Source organism: Drosophila kikkawai, chromosome X, assembly GCF_030179895.1.
Source record: "Drosophila kikkawai strain 14028-0561.14 chromosome X, DkikHiC1v2, whole genome shotgun sequence".
Classification (NCBI taxonomy): Eukaryota; Metazoa; Arthropoda; class Insecta; order Diptera; family Drosophilidae; genus Drosophila; species Drosophila kikkawai.
In genome coordinates, this window is record NC_091733.1 from 25,111,333 (window position 1) to 25,126,529 (window position 15,197).

A 15,197-nucleotide genomic window follows, 5' to 3' on the forward strand; every position below is an offset into this window, starting at 1 on the left:
GGGTCAAAAAGAAAAGAAAATCTTACAGAAGAAATGATAATAAAAAATAAACATTTATCCATAATTTTTTATCATAATTTTTGGGAAAAATCAAATATAAAAAATATTCCGAGTTAGTTTAAATAATAAATAAATTTGAATACTAAATTTTTGTTGTTTAAACTTTCTTAATTAAAGTAGTTTTTTATTTGTAGTAATTTTAACAATGTTAAAAAAGATGTGAATTTTTCCTTCATTTTTTTTAGAAAAATTAAAATTTAAAAAGGTAAGTTCAACATGCCAAAGTTTGTATAGCCTTGCAAAAATTAAAGAAAAAAAATTATAAAATTAAAAAAAATTATAAAGATAAAATATATATAAAATTAAAAAAAAAAATATATATAAAATTAAAAAAAAAATTATAAAATTAAAAAAATATATATATATAAAATAAAAAAATATATATATATAAAATTTAAAAAAATATATATATAAAATTTAAAAAAAAAAAATTTAAAATAAAAAAAAAATGGCTCTATTTTTTGTATTATTTTTGGCAAAAACCCTAAATCTAAAAAATCCATAGCTAAGCAAAAAATGAATTAAATTAATAAATTAATTCGTAAAGCGCTCGTTTCTTAGTTTTAATTAAGTTAAAAAATCTGCATAAAAATTTTAAAGTTTGTTTTTAATTATTATACTTAATAATGTATCAAATTTGAAAAAAAAAATAGTAAAAAATAGCAAAATGGTATATAAAAAACCACGAAAGTCCCCACCCCTTCACTCCTTGGCCAACTCTTGTGCCTTTGTAGAGAGAAGTTTTGGGTCACAGTTGCAGCCAAGTGCAGCTCTATTAGAGTGCTTGGGAGTTGAGTTTGGCGAAGTTTTTGCTGGCTTTATGGGCCCCTGCATAAGTCATAAGCTGGAAAGGTCGAGGTGACCTATGACCTGGCAGATGGCAAAGGCCAAATGGCAAATGCCCAATGTGTCCAGCGACCAGTGACCAGTGACAACTCCATGGTATTTCTATACATACAGACATATGTAATAAATATATATATCTTTAATCTGTGGAGAGTGGGAAAAGCCTCTCGAATGTCCAAGCATCGCTTCGCATCGAGGGACATTCATGTCCATCATGTTTTTTGGGCAGCTTTGCACTTTAATTAAATTGTAAATATTTCATTTTGGGCATATACATATTTGGTTTTTTTTTTAATTTTGTCAGAATATGAAAATCAAATCAATTTCCATTTGAATTTGTGCATTACAATTTGTTGGCAGCCTCGCGTTCGCCTGACTGCTCTGCCAAATTAAATTTAATGGCATTCAAAATGTGTGTGTCGAAACAGCATTTATATGCTAATTTGCATTTATTTCTTTCACTAAGCTTCCAAAGAAATCGCAACAGCAGCGAACTTGTATGGTATTTTAATTTATTTACTTAATTTATAAGTGTTATAAAGTTAAAAGTGTTATTTATAAATACAGTTTAGTGACAAAACTCTGGGAGCGAGTCATATTAAAAACGCTAAAAAAAAAACTGCCTAAAATATTTGTAGAAATGCTTTGACCATCCAATATCCCTTTCCTTGTAATATCCCTTTCAAAAATATATATATTTTCCTGTCTGCAGTCTCTCTTTTACATGATTTTTAAGATACTTCACTCTTTTTTTTGTCACTCATCATCCGCCCAATTAACTTTGGCTTGACCTTGGCCTATCATCCATTCACTACCTGCGAGATACAGAGAAAGTCCTACCATTTTCCTGGCGACTTGGCTGGGTAATTGAGTCAGTTTGTGAACAGGATCCTGTGGCAGTCGCATCCTCAGTCGACCGACTGTCAGTCAATCGCTGTCGATGTCAGTGCAAACAGAAATTTAAATGCGTCAGCAAATGGCAAACAAAAGGGGTAAGGGAGTGAAGAAAATCTGTGGGGGGGGGGGGGGGGGGGTTGGGGGGTCGGAAAAGTGCCACTGACATGTCACACCACCGACAGAAGCAGCAGCAGCAGCAGCAACAATTCGTTGTCAAACAACAAAAGTGACAAAATAAATTAAATTGACTTGCCTTTGTCCAGCCTTCTTCCCCTTTCTTCAGTTTTTCCCTTCATTTCCATTGTCTAAGTGTGCGTGCCTGCGGTAGAAAAGCGGCTGCGCTTTTCCATAGTTTTTTCTTATGCCTTGACTCTGTTTTCCGCCCCTCCCCCACTCCCCCACACACACACACACACACACGCACTGCCAACACAATGAAATGAGACAATTGAGCGTGTGACGGGGGGGCGCTTCTAGAAGAAAAGAAAAAGGGATAGGAAAAATAAGGCAGGGGAAGGGTATGAAGTCCACACGATGAAGACATCAGCATAGTCAAACGTCAGGACATGGCAACTCAAGCGTCACGTACTCGCCTGTCAGTGGCACGACTTTTCCTTGGAGTTCGACTCCGAGTTCAACTCATTTGAACCTTGACTGAATGACTGACTGACTGACTGACTGACTGAGCGACTGACTAACTGACTACTCCAACTAAAAGTCAGCCAGCAGCAAAAGTAAATTAAGAGCAGTGACAAAGCCTAGCTTTCAGTCCTTTAAATGAATATCCCACATAGGTAAAAAGCAAGGAGTTTGAATATTATACGAAGGTGAAGTGTGATTATTTACTTTTTGCATTAATTTATAAATATAGAAAAATATATACATGTACTATTAATTATTTAACTTTAAAGTAAATTCCACTTACCCCTAGAAAAAGAAATCGTTGGTGTGACTGGGAAGTTATTTCAACAACACTGGTGAATAAAATATCTGTAAAGAGAAGGAATTGTATTAGAAAAAAAATCAAAACAAAATAAATATATTTAATAAATAAATATGTAAAACTATAAGTAATTCATCGAAAATTTTGTAAATAAAAAGACAACAAATTAACAAAGGCTCTAGTTTTTCTCATATTTTTCACCAACATATTCACCAACATGGCTTTGAAAACTGAGATAAACAATTGGTTTAAATTGAGAAAATAAATATAAAATAATAATAACATTAAATTAAACAATAAGCCTATGAAAAATCGCTTGTTTTTCTTATATTTTTCCTCTCTCTCATATTTTTCACCAACATATTCACCAACATGGCTTTGAAAACTAAGATAAACTTGAACCCAATTGTTGTTAAATAGAAAATAAATAAAAAGAGTAAAACGAAAAAAATAAAATTAAATTAAACAAAAAGCCTATGACAAATCTCTTGTTTTTCTTATATTTTTCCTCCCTCACAACCCGCATTTTCCGACGACAGATCGGTGTTGCCAAATTTGTTGGCCGCCTTGGGCCAAAACTGTAACCAAGTGTGTGTGTGTGTGTGTGTGTGTGTTGTCCTGTGCTGTGTGGCTGTTTTTCCGTTACTTTACTTTGACTTCCTGCAGCAGAAGACGAAGAAGAAGAGAAAGAAAAAGGAAAAGCAGAAGAAGCAAACGCTTCTACGCTTCACATGATTTGCATGAAAAGGACTGCAGGACCAGTGATGGCAATTTGTATATTTTCCAAGGAAAAATGGGTTAATTTAAAGGGTTTAATGAATAAATAAATAAAGGAGTAATATATAGTTAAGCAATAATATATATTTTATGATTTAGAAAATTAAAAAACCAAAAATATTTTTTTAAAATCACAGAAACTTGTTTAAAACAAACAGGAACTTGCTCAAAAAGGCTCCATTTTACAATAAATCCTACATGATCCTATTTCCCTTTATCTTAAGTTATTAAAAACCTTAAAAATAGAACTTCAAAGTCAAAGAAAAGTTTCTGAGAAATCTCCAGTTACTGCAATTTGTTCACCTCTATTGTTTTATTTTCCCCCCCTTTTGCTGGCCATCTATTCTATTCTATTTTTGAAAGGAGAGATTTGTTGGCAACACTGCTGCAGACATGACTCCTTGGCTCTCAAAGGATGTGACTGTTGTTGCTATTATTGCTATTATTGTTGTCACAGCATGTTCGAGGGGGCGGTGGGGGATAGCGCCATTCAAGTTGTTACTTTGGCGCGTCTTTGCTGCTGACAACTGACAACTGACATCGAGTGGCTTCATGTGTTTGCTGTTGCTGCTGTTTTGTTGTTTACTGCTGAGTCTCCATCTCTTATTTTACCTTCTCTGCTTTAGCTGGATATTTTTAAGAACTGATCAATTAATTATGCTCAAAAAATCATTAAATTTAATGCGGAAAACGGGTTTCTCTTAGTTATTATGAGCTTAATACATCTGCATTCCAAATTCAAGGTTATTTTCAATTTAATTTTTTTTTCCAATTTTTAACAGTTTTATCGATGTAACCCCTTAAAAAATTTAAAACAATTTTCAAAATATCTGGCATGTCTAGAAACACTTGCCTGATGATACTGATCAAGAATATATATGATTTATGGGGTCGGAAATGACTCTTCCCAGCGTTGCAAGGATTTTATTAAACATCCTTGTTCTTGTGCTTAATTTGCTCCTTCTTATTATTTGATGTTTGCTGCTTATTGTCGCCTAACAAAAGCTGACGCTTCATCATTATGTAGCGATAATGCTGCCTCTGCTGTTTTATTATCTGTTGTTATCGATTAAATAACGATAAATATATTTTAGAAAATTTCACCTTATTTAAGGTTTTTCAACTCCTTAATATATAATTAATTTATCACTTGTGTCCTGGTGGCTTTCGCTTTGTATTTATTTTTGTCAAAATATATTTTTGTAGGTCGTTTTTGTGGAGAGAGAAAAAAAGCAAACTCATTGCTCTTTGGGGAAACTTGCTTTCATTTGCACCTAATGCACTGGCATTTTCATTATAATTTCAAGAACTAACCACTTTTCCTCCAGATTTTCCCCCCCTCTCGTTTTCCCTGCGTGTGTATGTGTGTGTGTGTGTGTTTATTTAGCTTGGCAGCTCGGCTGCAGAACTTCAAGTTGAACGCCTCGGTGCCATTGTCACTGCCAGAGATTTTCCACAGATTTTCCTCTGTTTCAGTGTGTGTGTGTGTGTGTTGTATGTCACAGTTGCTATTTGTGAGTGTGCCAGTGTCTAGCTAACTGACAACAGCAACACCGAGCAACGTGCAACGGGCAACGAGCAACATCAGCAACTATTCGCACTTCATTCTCCTGCGTTGTGTGTGCTGCACATTTATTTGCTCTGTGTCAGTTTCGGTTACGTAAGTAAATTAATTAATTTTCAATTGCTTTAAATAAACAAACAGCTTGCCAAAAGCAAACAACTTTGAGCAGCAGCAATAGCAACAGCAGCAACAGCAACAGCAGCAGCAGCAGCAACACGGACATCATCAAACATAATGAACAAGCCACGTTTTTGTTTAAGCAAAGGAGGCAGGATGGCGATGGAGAAGTCCCTATCGTAATCTCAGGCGCTAAGGATTGCAATTAAGAGCATGTACTGTTAGAAAAATATATTTCATATAATATAATTTTATTTTAGAAATGTTTTATTTAAGATTATAAAGGAAAATTTAGTTAAACTCTTGGCAATTTAGTTTTAAGACTTTTAAAATTAAGTAAAATATATTTTATTCATTTTTTAATATGCCAAAAATTAATTAAATAATATAAATAATTAAAAAATAAAATAAAATATGTTTTATTAAATTTTGTATTATGCCAAAAATTAATTTTAAAACAATTTGAAATAATTACTTAAATAGAAAATTAAATTTTTTTTCAATTAGTATAATTAGTATATTTTTACTATGTTAAAATATAATCCGAATTTTTATATATTTTTTTATAATATTTTATGAAAAAAAAAAATTTAATTAAAATTAAATTAAATAGAAATTAAATTCACCTAAAATTAAATCAAATTAAAATTAAATTTCCTAGAATATTCCCTTTGCCTTTATGAATTTCCCTTATTTTTCCTTCAGTGCATCTTTACTTTAAGCACCGATTAATTGAAAAGCCAAGTTTCTGCAGCATAGATTTTACTGAAAATTCGCACAGCAAAAAAAAATATAATAATAATAATAAAACTTGAGCCATGTTGTGTCCTAGTACAGTAAACACTCTACCCGGAGGACAAGCACCAAAGCGAAAGTTTTTAAGGGGTAAACAGGAAAAATGATTCCACTTGTTTCGTCGTCTTCCGGGCAACTTTCTAGGTTTTCTTTTTTTGTGGAACTTTAAAGAGCCCTCCAAAGAATACAAAGAAAAAAAAAGGATTCCCCCAAGAGAGATGTCGGCTTATATTTATGGGCCATGCCAGGTTCAATATTCAACTCAATTGGCAGCTGTTTTTATTTCAATGGGGCTTTTACTTGACAGTAATTAGCTTGTTGTATTTTTATATATATTTATTTTTTTAATAAAAAAAATGTTTTGTAATATTTTAAAATTTTTTTAAAGCTTGTAGTAAATTTACAACTTTATTTAATTTTTTATTCTATTTTTAATTTAATTATTTTCAGCTGTTAAATAAATTTAAAAATGTATAATTATTTAACCCCTGTTTAAGTAATTCAGAAAAAAACCTATAAATTCAAATTAAATTATAAAATAAATAATAAAAATAAGTCAAGCTTTTTGCGATCTTAAAAAAATTCAAAATAAACTTAAAATTTTAAATTTAAGTAGCAAGTAAAGCATGAATCCTGCCAAGGTTTCTCCGCATAAGCTTTTGTGTTTTAAAACAGCTTTTCACCACGCCGGCTTGAGGGCGCAGGCGCTCTCCAATGCCAGGACTCTCTTCAGCATCTCTCTTAAGAAGCCAAAACCTAAAAACCCAAAAACCAAAACCAAAAAGGAAAACACACACACACACACACACACTGGCGAAAACCGAAAACGCCACGAAACCAAGACAAGTCAAGCTGTTTTCCATTTTAATGGCGACGGCGGCGGCTTCTTCGCCTTTTGTTGCGTTTTACTTATTTATTATACCCTTGCAGGGTATTATAATTTCAGTCAGAAGTTTGCAACGCAGTGAAGGAGACGTTTCCGACCCTATAAAGTATATATATTCTTGATCAGCATCAACAGCCGAGTCGATCTAGCCATGTCCGTCTGTCCGTCTGTCCGTCTGTCCGTCTGTCCGTCTGTCCGTCCGTCTGTCCGTCCGTCCGTCTGTCCGTTTCTACGCAAACTAGTCCCTCAGTTTTAAAGCTATCTGAATGAAACTTTGCATATAGTCTTCTATATACTCTCACTGCTATATATGTCGGAACGGGTCGGATCGGACGACTATATCGTATAGCTCCCATACAAATGTTCGATAAATTTTTAGAAAAAAAATTATAACTTGGCTGTTTTTCAATATTTTTGCATCATTTTTGGGATATGGCCATTTTATATTATTCCAGAATTTTGGTAAAAATTTTATGAAAATCGGACCACTATATCTTATAGCTGACATAGGAATGATCGGAAAATGAATAGGAAAAAAATTATAACTTCGTTGTTTTTCAACATATTCTTATCTACTTTTAGATATAAGCTTCTTTTATTATTTCAGAATTTTGCTAAAAATTTTATGAAAATCGGACAACTATATCATATAGCTGCCATATAAACGATCGGTAAATTTAGAGAAAATGTAAAGCTGGGAATGTAAAACTGTAACTGTTAAACTGTAAACATAATAAGTATAGGTAAAATGTAATGAAACTCTGTTTTGTGAGTGTTTTCAGCATTTAAATTTATAATATAAACATCAACACCAATCTGCAAGGGTATACAAACTTCGGTGTGCCGAAGTTAGCTTCCTTTCTTGTTTTTTTTTTTTTGCAGCTGGATGATGCATTTCCCGGGGAAATGGCGGGGAAAAACCAGAGGAGCGGCTCAAAACGCAAGTGGGTCAGTGGGCCAACAACGGCAACGGCGGCAATCAACAAAAACAGTCAACAGTCGCAGCAAGGAATTGCAGCAAGAGGAAGATGCGAGGCAAGTCCTGCCGCGCTGACGTCATTGTTACTCGCGGACTCCCCAAGATGCCACATAACCTCACTTAATTTAGCGACTGACAAGCGCAGGCGTGACGCCATCAAAGGGAAACAAAAGCAGCCAAAGGAAAATGGAGAAAATTACAATTTTTCTTTGAGATTTTAAAACCACAACATTTTTTTTTTGCAGAAAAGTGGGCTAGGAAGGGTACACTAGAAGTCTTACAAAAAAACGTTTAAAGTGACCAAAACATTATACAAAAAAATTAAATATCATATAAGAAATATAATAAATAATATGATTACCTTATTTTTAATCACAACAAACGAAAATATAGTTTAAAATCATAAATTGCAAGACAAAACAAAAATTACAGAATACTTTTTAGAAATTTTAATGTCACAAGTTGTTTTATGAAAAAGTTCTCAAGAAGACTTGAAGAAAATGTTTAAAATAAACCAATAAACTAGAAATTATTAATTTATAAAATACAATAAATTAAATGTTAAGTGTCTTTTTTTTACAAAAATCACAAGAATATTTGAAAACCTTTATTTAAAAGCCAAAAAGTATGCAAGAAAAAATGGCAACTAAAAATGTAGCCTGCTTTTTTGCCTATTTAAAACCCACAAATTGTTTGCTTGAAATATCATTAAGAAGTCATAAAAAATATTAATAAACTCAATTGTTATAAATTAATAATATATTTCATAAAAACTATTATTTGCATTTAAATTTCATAAATTTTTAGCCAAAAATTATGTTAATTATTATATATAATAAATAAATAAATTATAAAGAATACAACTCCATTTAAAAACATATCAAGGCAAATATACCACAATTAATGTATGAAATACTAAACGATAATGATTTAAATGCTGTTTAAATTGAAATCTGCCATAGATCATAGTTAGGAATAAAATATATATACATATATATAAATATGCGTTTAACCACAACATATCATCATGTCATCAAATTAAAATTGTTTGCATTTGCCATATTTGCGTACATTTATCATGCAGAGATTAATATGAAATTGTCCATCAGTTGCGATTTAATTAATTGTCATTCGTGGGCAACAATTTATCGTATATTATTATTAATTTAATTGAAATGGTTTAGATAGATTTTCATAATTAAATATACGAGGTTAGAGAGTTCCCCCTTAAAATGTTTCTTTAGTTGCATCCACTTGTATGTATGTATGTATTTTGCTAGTCTCGCAATGATTCAGTTTAAGCTCCTCAGACAAACTCCAAACTGGCGGCGTGTGTTGTTCTACTTTTTACACTCACTGTTGTTGTTATTATTGCTGGCAACCCCTTGTGCCGTCAGGACCAGACAAGGACATCAAGTTATCCTGTCGCGGCCAGCGAGAGGCAGCGCAGCAGCAACAAATTTTAAAAGTTGCGTCTGCAATTTAGTTCTTGTTTTATTTCATTGTTCCCTCCTCCTTGCTTTTATATTTTTTTTTTTTATATTTTTATTTCTTTTTTTGCCGAGCGACAAACTTTGTTTTGTTATTGTTGCCGCCTCCTCAACGTCGCCGACATCGTTGTTTTTTGTTGTGTATTTTTTGTTTTTGTTCTCGCTGCTTGTTTTTATTGTTGATGGCATAATAAGAGTGCAGATTTTTTTATTATTAAGTTGAAGTTGCACGCAGTTTGCGGACAGCGCCGCCAGCGCCAGAAGCGCAAAAAAAAAAAAACAAATTATAAAAAAGAAGCTAGAACAGGAAGGACTTTCCCAAGAAGTAAAAAGAAGCCGAGGCTAAATGCAAAATAAAACTAAAGTTAGGGGTTTAAAATTTAAGATACCCAGCATCTTAGAAGAACATAAAAAGTTTAAGTTCTTTTTGGACCCAAGTACTTATTTAATTTGTTTATAAATTTAATAGTTAGTTAATTGTTTAATCCAAAATATTTTATAATTCCCATATACTTAAACTAATATACCCTAAACTCTACAAAACAAAATATATAACCAGTTTAATGTTTAGAAACCCAAAGGGAAAAGCGTTTAAAACCGAGATTGTAGCGGCAGAATTGAGCGTAGACCAGAAGACAGGGCTCAGCTGAAGTTGGTGAGTGAAAAAAAGAAAACACACATTTAGCCACAAGAAAAACTTGCATACAAATTAGCTAAAGAAAAAACCAAGAGGAAGCTAATTTAAGTGAAACGGATTGGACATGCAAATGCGGCCTATAAGTTACATTTTCATGATCCAAGAGCTAAAAAGAAGAGACCTTGCTGGAGTTGGTAAACTAAAAAATAATAAAATAAAAAATATTCCCTAATTAACGAAACTTACAATTAAATCTAAAACACATTAAACAACTACAAACTACAAAAAAACAAAGTAATAATTATTATAGCAGAACCTCAAGAACTTTCACCAACATTCACCACCAAAACAATACCTCAAATCAAAATAACTTGGGTTAACCAAACCTAGTTGAAAAGTTTCTTCTTATAAAGCCCTTAAAAGTTACTTGGTTAGCCACAGGAAAACCCATTCATTTCAACAACCTACAATGTATTGTAACCTTTCACCAACAAACACCAAAAAAAACTTCAACAACTCACCAACAACAATATCCTGATTTACCCAAAAACCCCAAAGCTAAAGTTCAGATTTTCATGGATGCTTAGCCAAGATGCTTCTTTATTGAAGCCCCATCCAAAATCAAAATGTCGCCATTCACCGGCTATTAACGCAATTAAGAGGCTCCCCAAAAAAAAGGGGGCCCAAAAGCGGGTCAAGGGTTGCTTAGTCCATGATGATGTGCATATACACTGCACAGGCAAACAACTTAACAACATTGTTCAACTTTTATGAGCATTATTAAAAATTAATCAACAATTTACATTTATTTACAGAGTGGCTGGGAGAGAGGTTAATGGGTAGTTACTCAGGCTGCCTCTCTTGAATCCCCACGAACGGAAACCCGTCCGCAAATGCTGACCCAAAGCTACCGCACTTCAAACAACACAACAAACTGAAACTGAAACTGAAACTGATGTAGACATTCACTGAAAATTACGTAAATTAAATTTGTTTTTATGGCAGGCAGACGCTTAAATGTATGAGCAGCCCAAAAAACCCCCCTTAAACTCCCACACACACACATACACACATACACACACACTCACGCACTGCGTGCTTAATAAGCAACACACACAGAGACTTTTACACTTGGAAAAAAATATATATATTAATATGTTTAAACTTTATATAAGTGGATATTTTAATTTGTTTAAAAATAAAATAATTTGATTTGTTAATAAGAAAAATAATAATAATATCTAAATAAAGACATAAATTATAAAATATACAAATATATTATTATTGCTATTATTATTTTTATTAATATTCATAATAATATTTTTATTATTATTTTATTATTATTTTTATTATTATTTTTAATATTATTTTTATTATTATTTTTATTATTATTTATATTATTACTTTTTTTTATATTTTATTATTATTTCTTTTAAAGTTTTATTATTATTTTTTATTGTTATTATAATTTTTTATTATTATTATTATAATTTCTTATTATTATTTTTATTATTTTTTCATTTCATTTTTCATTTTTCAGTGCCTCCCTCCCATGCGAGAGGCCAAGAAGCGAACCCAAAAAGTTAAAATGAACACGAGAAAAAAAAAGGAACAAAAAAAAAGAAAGAGTACAAAACGGAAAACTGTGCAAGACCCCGAAAAACCGGACTAAAGGCGGCCTTGGGGCCAAAGAAGGGCTGAGGAGGATGGTCTGGTGGTGTGTGAGGGGGCGGGGGCGGGGCCTGTGTGTGTGCGGTCTGTGGAAGTGACTGAGCAGAGAAATGTGTGTAATAAGGACGCATCGGGGAGGCGCCAGACCTTTGGGTCATGCCCAGGCGCTGTTCGTTGCCCTGTTAATAATGAGAAGGCAAACTGCAAGCCCAAGGAAACTGAGAGGGGAAAAGTCCGGGGCAGAGAAAAACCCCCTCCCGCACTCAGTGGCTTCATCAATTTTCACTTTCGGCATTTTATGGTCGTCCTCCCACTGTGCCAGTGCAAGGAAACCAAGAAACTGCAAGGGATCCACAAAGAAAACATTAATGGCTCAGGTAAATTTACATAGTAGTTTCCCTTTGACTGTATTCCCCTTAACAAGTTACATTTTTTTTTTTTTTAAGAAGTTCTTAAGTTATTTATTATGAAGGGATAACGGGGTTAATATATAGATTAATCATTGCACAATTTCAACTGATATTCATTCATCTCTTTGATTTTCAAACAACAGCTTCTTGTTTATTTTTTTATTTAAGTTTAATTTCGAGGCCTAATCTTGGTATCTACTTGGCATTCCCCTTATACCCATCCCCTCCACCTTTTTTATCCCTTATTTTGCCCTCTGTAATAATCATGGCAAAAGTTACAAATTTATCATGAATTACTTAATTTGTTTACTCTTCGCCGAATCGTTTTAACAATTGAAATATCCATTTCAACTTGTTCAACATTTGCCTCGTACCCCCACTCCCCCCCTATTTTGTGACCCCTTTTCTGGACCATCCCGCTCCTGGGTTCCACCCTCTTAATATCACCAAAACAAATCCCAGTTTCAGTTCCAGTCTCTGTGCTGTCTCTGTTCTCTGAAAGATTTAACCGGCACCTGTGACTGAGCCTTCGAAGTTTGGTGCTTTTGAGTACAGTCAAGGTCAAGATTTTAGTTTATTTTTATAAATTATAAATGAAATATATTGTTTCTTTATGAAAAATTAATCAGGATAAGAATTTAATTTTTATAAATATTAATTTATATTTATTGAAAAAAGTTTAAATTGTTGTAAAATATGTAGAAATTTGGAAAGTTTATAATATATATTAACAAAAAAATACTAATAAGTTTAATTAAATAAACAAAAATTAATAGTATTTATAAAAATAAAATATTAATTAGTATAGTTTCTAAAAACCTTAAACAAATTGTTCCAAAAGATAATGTAAATTAATAAAATAATAATAATAAAAGTAAATTTTCTAAAAAAATACTTTGAAAAATATATTTTTATAATTTTTACTCTAACTAATAATAATTATTTAAAATATTTAAATATTAAAACAATGCCTCAAGCTGTACGCCGCCCAGGAAAATTAGGGGTAGGGCACCGGGTTAAGGGCTGTATAAACAGGAAATTGGAGCCCCCTACACTCGTAACGTTCAATGTCGTTTTGGGCCAAAGAGAAAAAAAATCAAAAAAAGTTTCATTTACAAGCGTTACACCAAAAGCAATGACAATGCCCGGCGCAAATATCAATGATATGTTTGTTAAAAACACGACAAGGACAACAAGGACCTACCAACCAGCCGCTGCCGTCAGTTGGAGAACATTTTTTTGCCTTTTTTTTTTTTGCAAGGTCCATGTACTTGGCCCCTTTTGTAACCAACAAACGAAGAGAAATTGTGTTGTGAGACGCCGGCAAAAACTTTTTGCGCCACACGAATCCTTTGGGCTCAACTTCTTGTTCTGGTTCTGGTCCTGGACCTGGTCCTTTTCCTGTTTTCCAAATAGCAAATGCCCAACACCAATAATTGTAAATTAAAATTGAAATGAATGAAAGCAAATGCTGGTTAGGAGATGGTAAAGAAAAGTGGGAATGGGGTTGGGAATGGGGTATGGAATAGGATAGGAGAAGAGAATGGGGTTGGGATTGGGGTTGGGGAATGGCCAATGGGCTTGGGTATGGAGCTAAGGCTGAAACTGGAGATGGGGTTGGGGAATGGGGTTTTGGGCGATGGAGTTTGGAATGCGAATGCGAATGATAGCCAGCAGCAAACACAAAGGGAAATAGCAACAGTAACACAGACACACAGACAGACAGATAGGCAGGCAGGCGTTGGGCCAGAATTTTGTAAACCATATAGCCTTGTTTACCGTTAAGGGGGCAGAAAAGTGGGCGAGGGGGGAGAAAAACATGCCACGGAAAATCGCAGGAAAAACCAGCGAGAAGAGAGAGCGCTAAAGCTGAAAGGAAATTTAAGCAGAACTAGACCTACGCGGAATGATGAGTATTTACAGTGGTTAGAAAACCAGAAAAATGTAATATAAAATTAAAAGAAAATATATATAAATGTATAGTTAAAGAAATCTATACAAAATGTATATAAATAATTTAATATATATAGCTTAGACTAAAATAATTATTATTATAAAATTTATTTATTTTTTTATATGACATTTTCTTTTCTTTATTTATTTTTTTTTAAATTTATTTTTTATTTATTTATTATTTATATTATTAATATTATTTATATTATTTCTATTATTTATATTATTTATATTATTTCTATTATTTATATTATTTATATTATTTATATTATTTCTATTATTTATATTATTTATATTATTTATATTATTTATATTATTTATATTATTTATATTATTTATATTATTTATATTATTTATATTATTTATATTATTTATATTATTTATATTATTTATATAATAATAAATTCCACAAATTATTATTATATTATATTATTAATTCCTTAATTTTTCAAATCAAATAAACCTTATCCCACTGTACAAAGTCCAACTGAAACGATAATTGCGCGCTTACAATGACCTCCCATCGTGTTGCTATATCTCTGTCCATCCGTCGTCCGGCTGTGTCCCATCTGTGTGCGTGTGTCCGTGTGTGTGTGTGTGTCCTGTATATCCTTATGTCCCTATGTCCGTCTGTGTATGGATGCGGGCATTACGCGTGGGCACAATGCATTAGTTAAATGTAACAAAAGAGCGAGAGCCTCCAAAGAGCGGCCTTTTCAGCGCTTGAAGCGGCTGGCAGGCGCAGAGAATTAGGCGTCGGCGCTGGCCATTAGGAATTGAGAACACGACCAAGGATTTGAAGGCGCAACGGACATTATGCATACGCACTGTGGTACAAGGATAATGCTTAGAACAACTAGTAAGGAGACAACAACTATAGAGGAAAGTGTGCCAAATTATATTCTCAGGCAAGTTCTCTTTATAATAAATAATTTTAAAAGGATTTACAAAGGATATCAAGTTTATTATTTTGTTATTAAATCACTTGTTTAATAATTAATCAACTTGACCCTTAACCCACTGTGGTCAAGGCCGTGGCTTTGAGCGACAGCCGCCCGACCCCATTGGGTTAACCCCCAAATGACAATTCCCACGGAAACAGAATTTCCAAATGGAAATGGGGAAAGCTGGGATGGAGGAAGGAGGTAGGAAACAGCTCTTTCAAATTGTTA

The 15,197-nt window shown here is 32.8% G+C and overlaps 1 long non-coding RNA gene across 1 annotated transcript in view; it reads right to left on the reverse strand.

Moving 5' to 3' along the window:
* LOC138929277 (uncharacterized) overlaps positions 1-15,197 on the reverse strand; it is a 61,484-nt gene that overhangs the window by 29,462 nt on the left and 16,825 nt on the right. The window contains exon 3 of the long non-coding RNA XR_011445693.1: positions 2,729-2,793. This is a non-coding gene — a long non-coding RNA (uncharacterized lncRNA). The remainder of the gene's footprint in view (positions 1-2,728; positions 2,794-15,197) is intronic.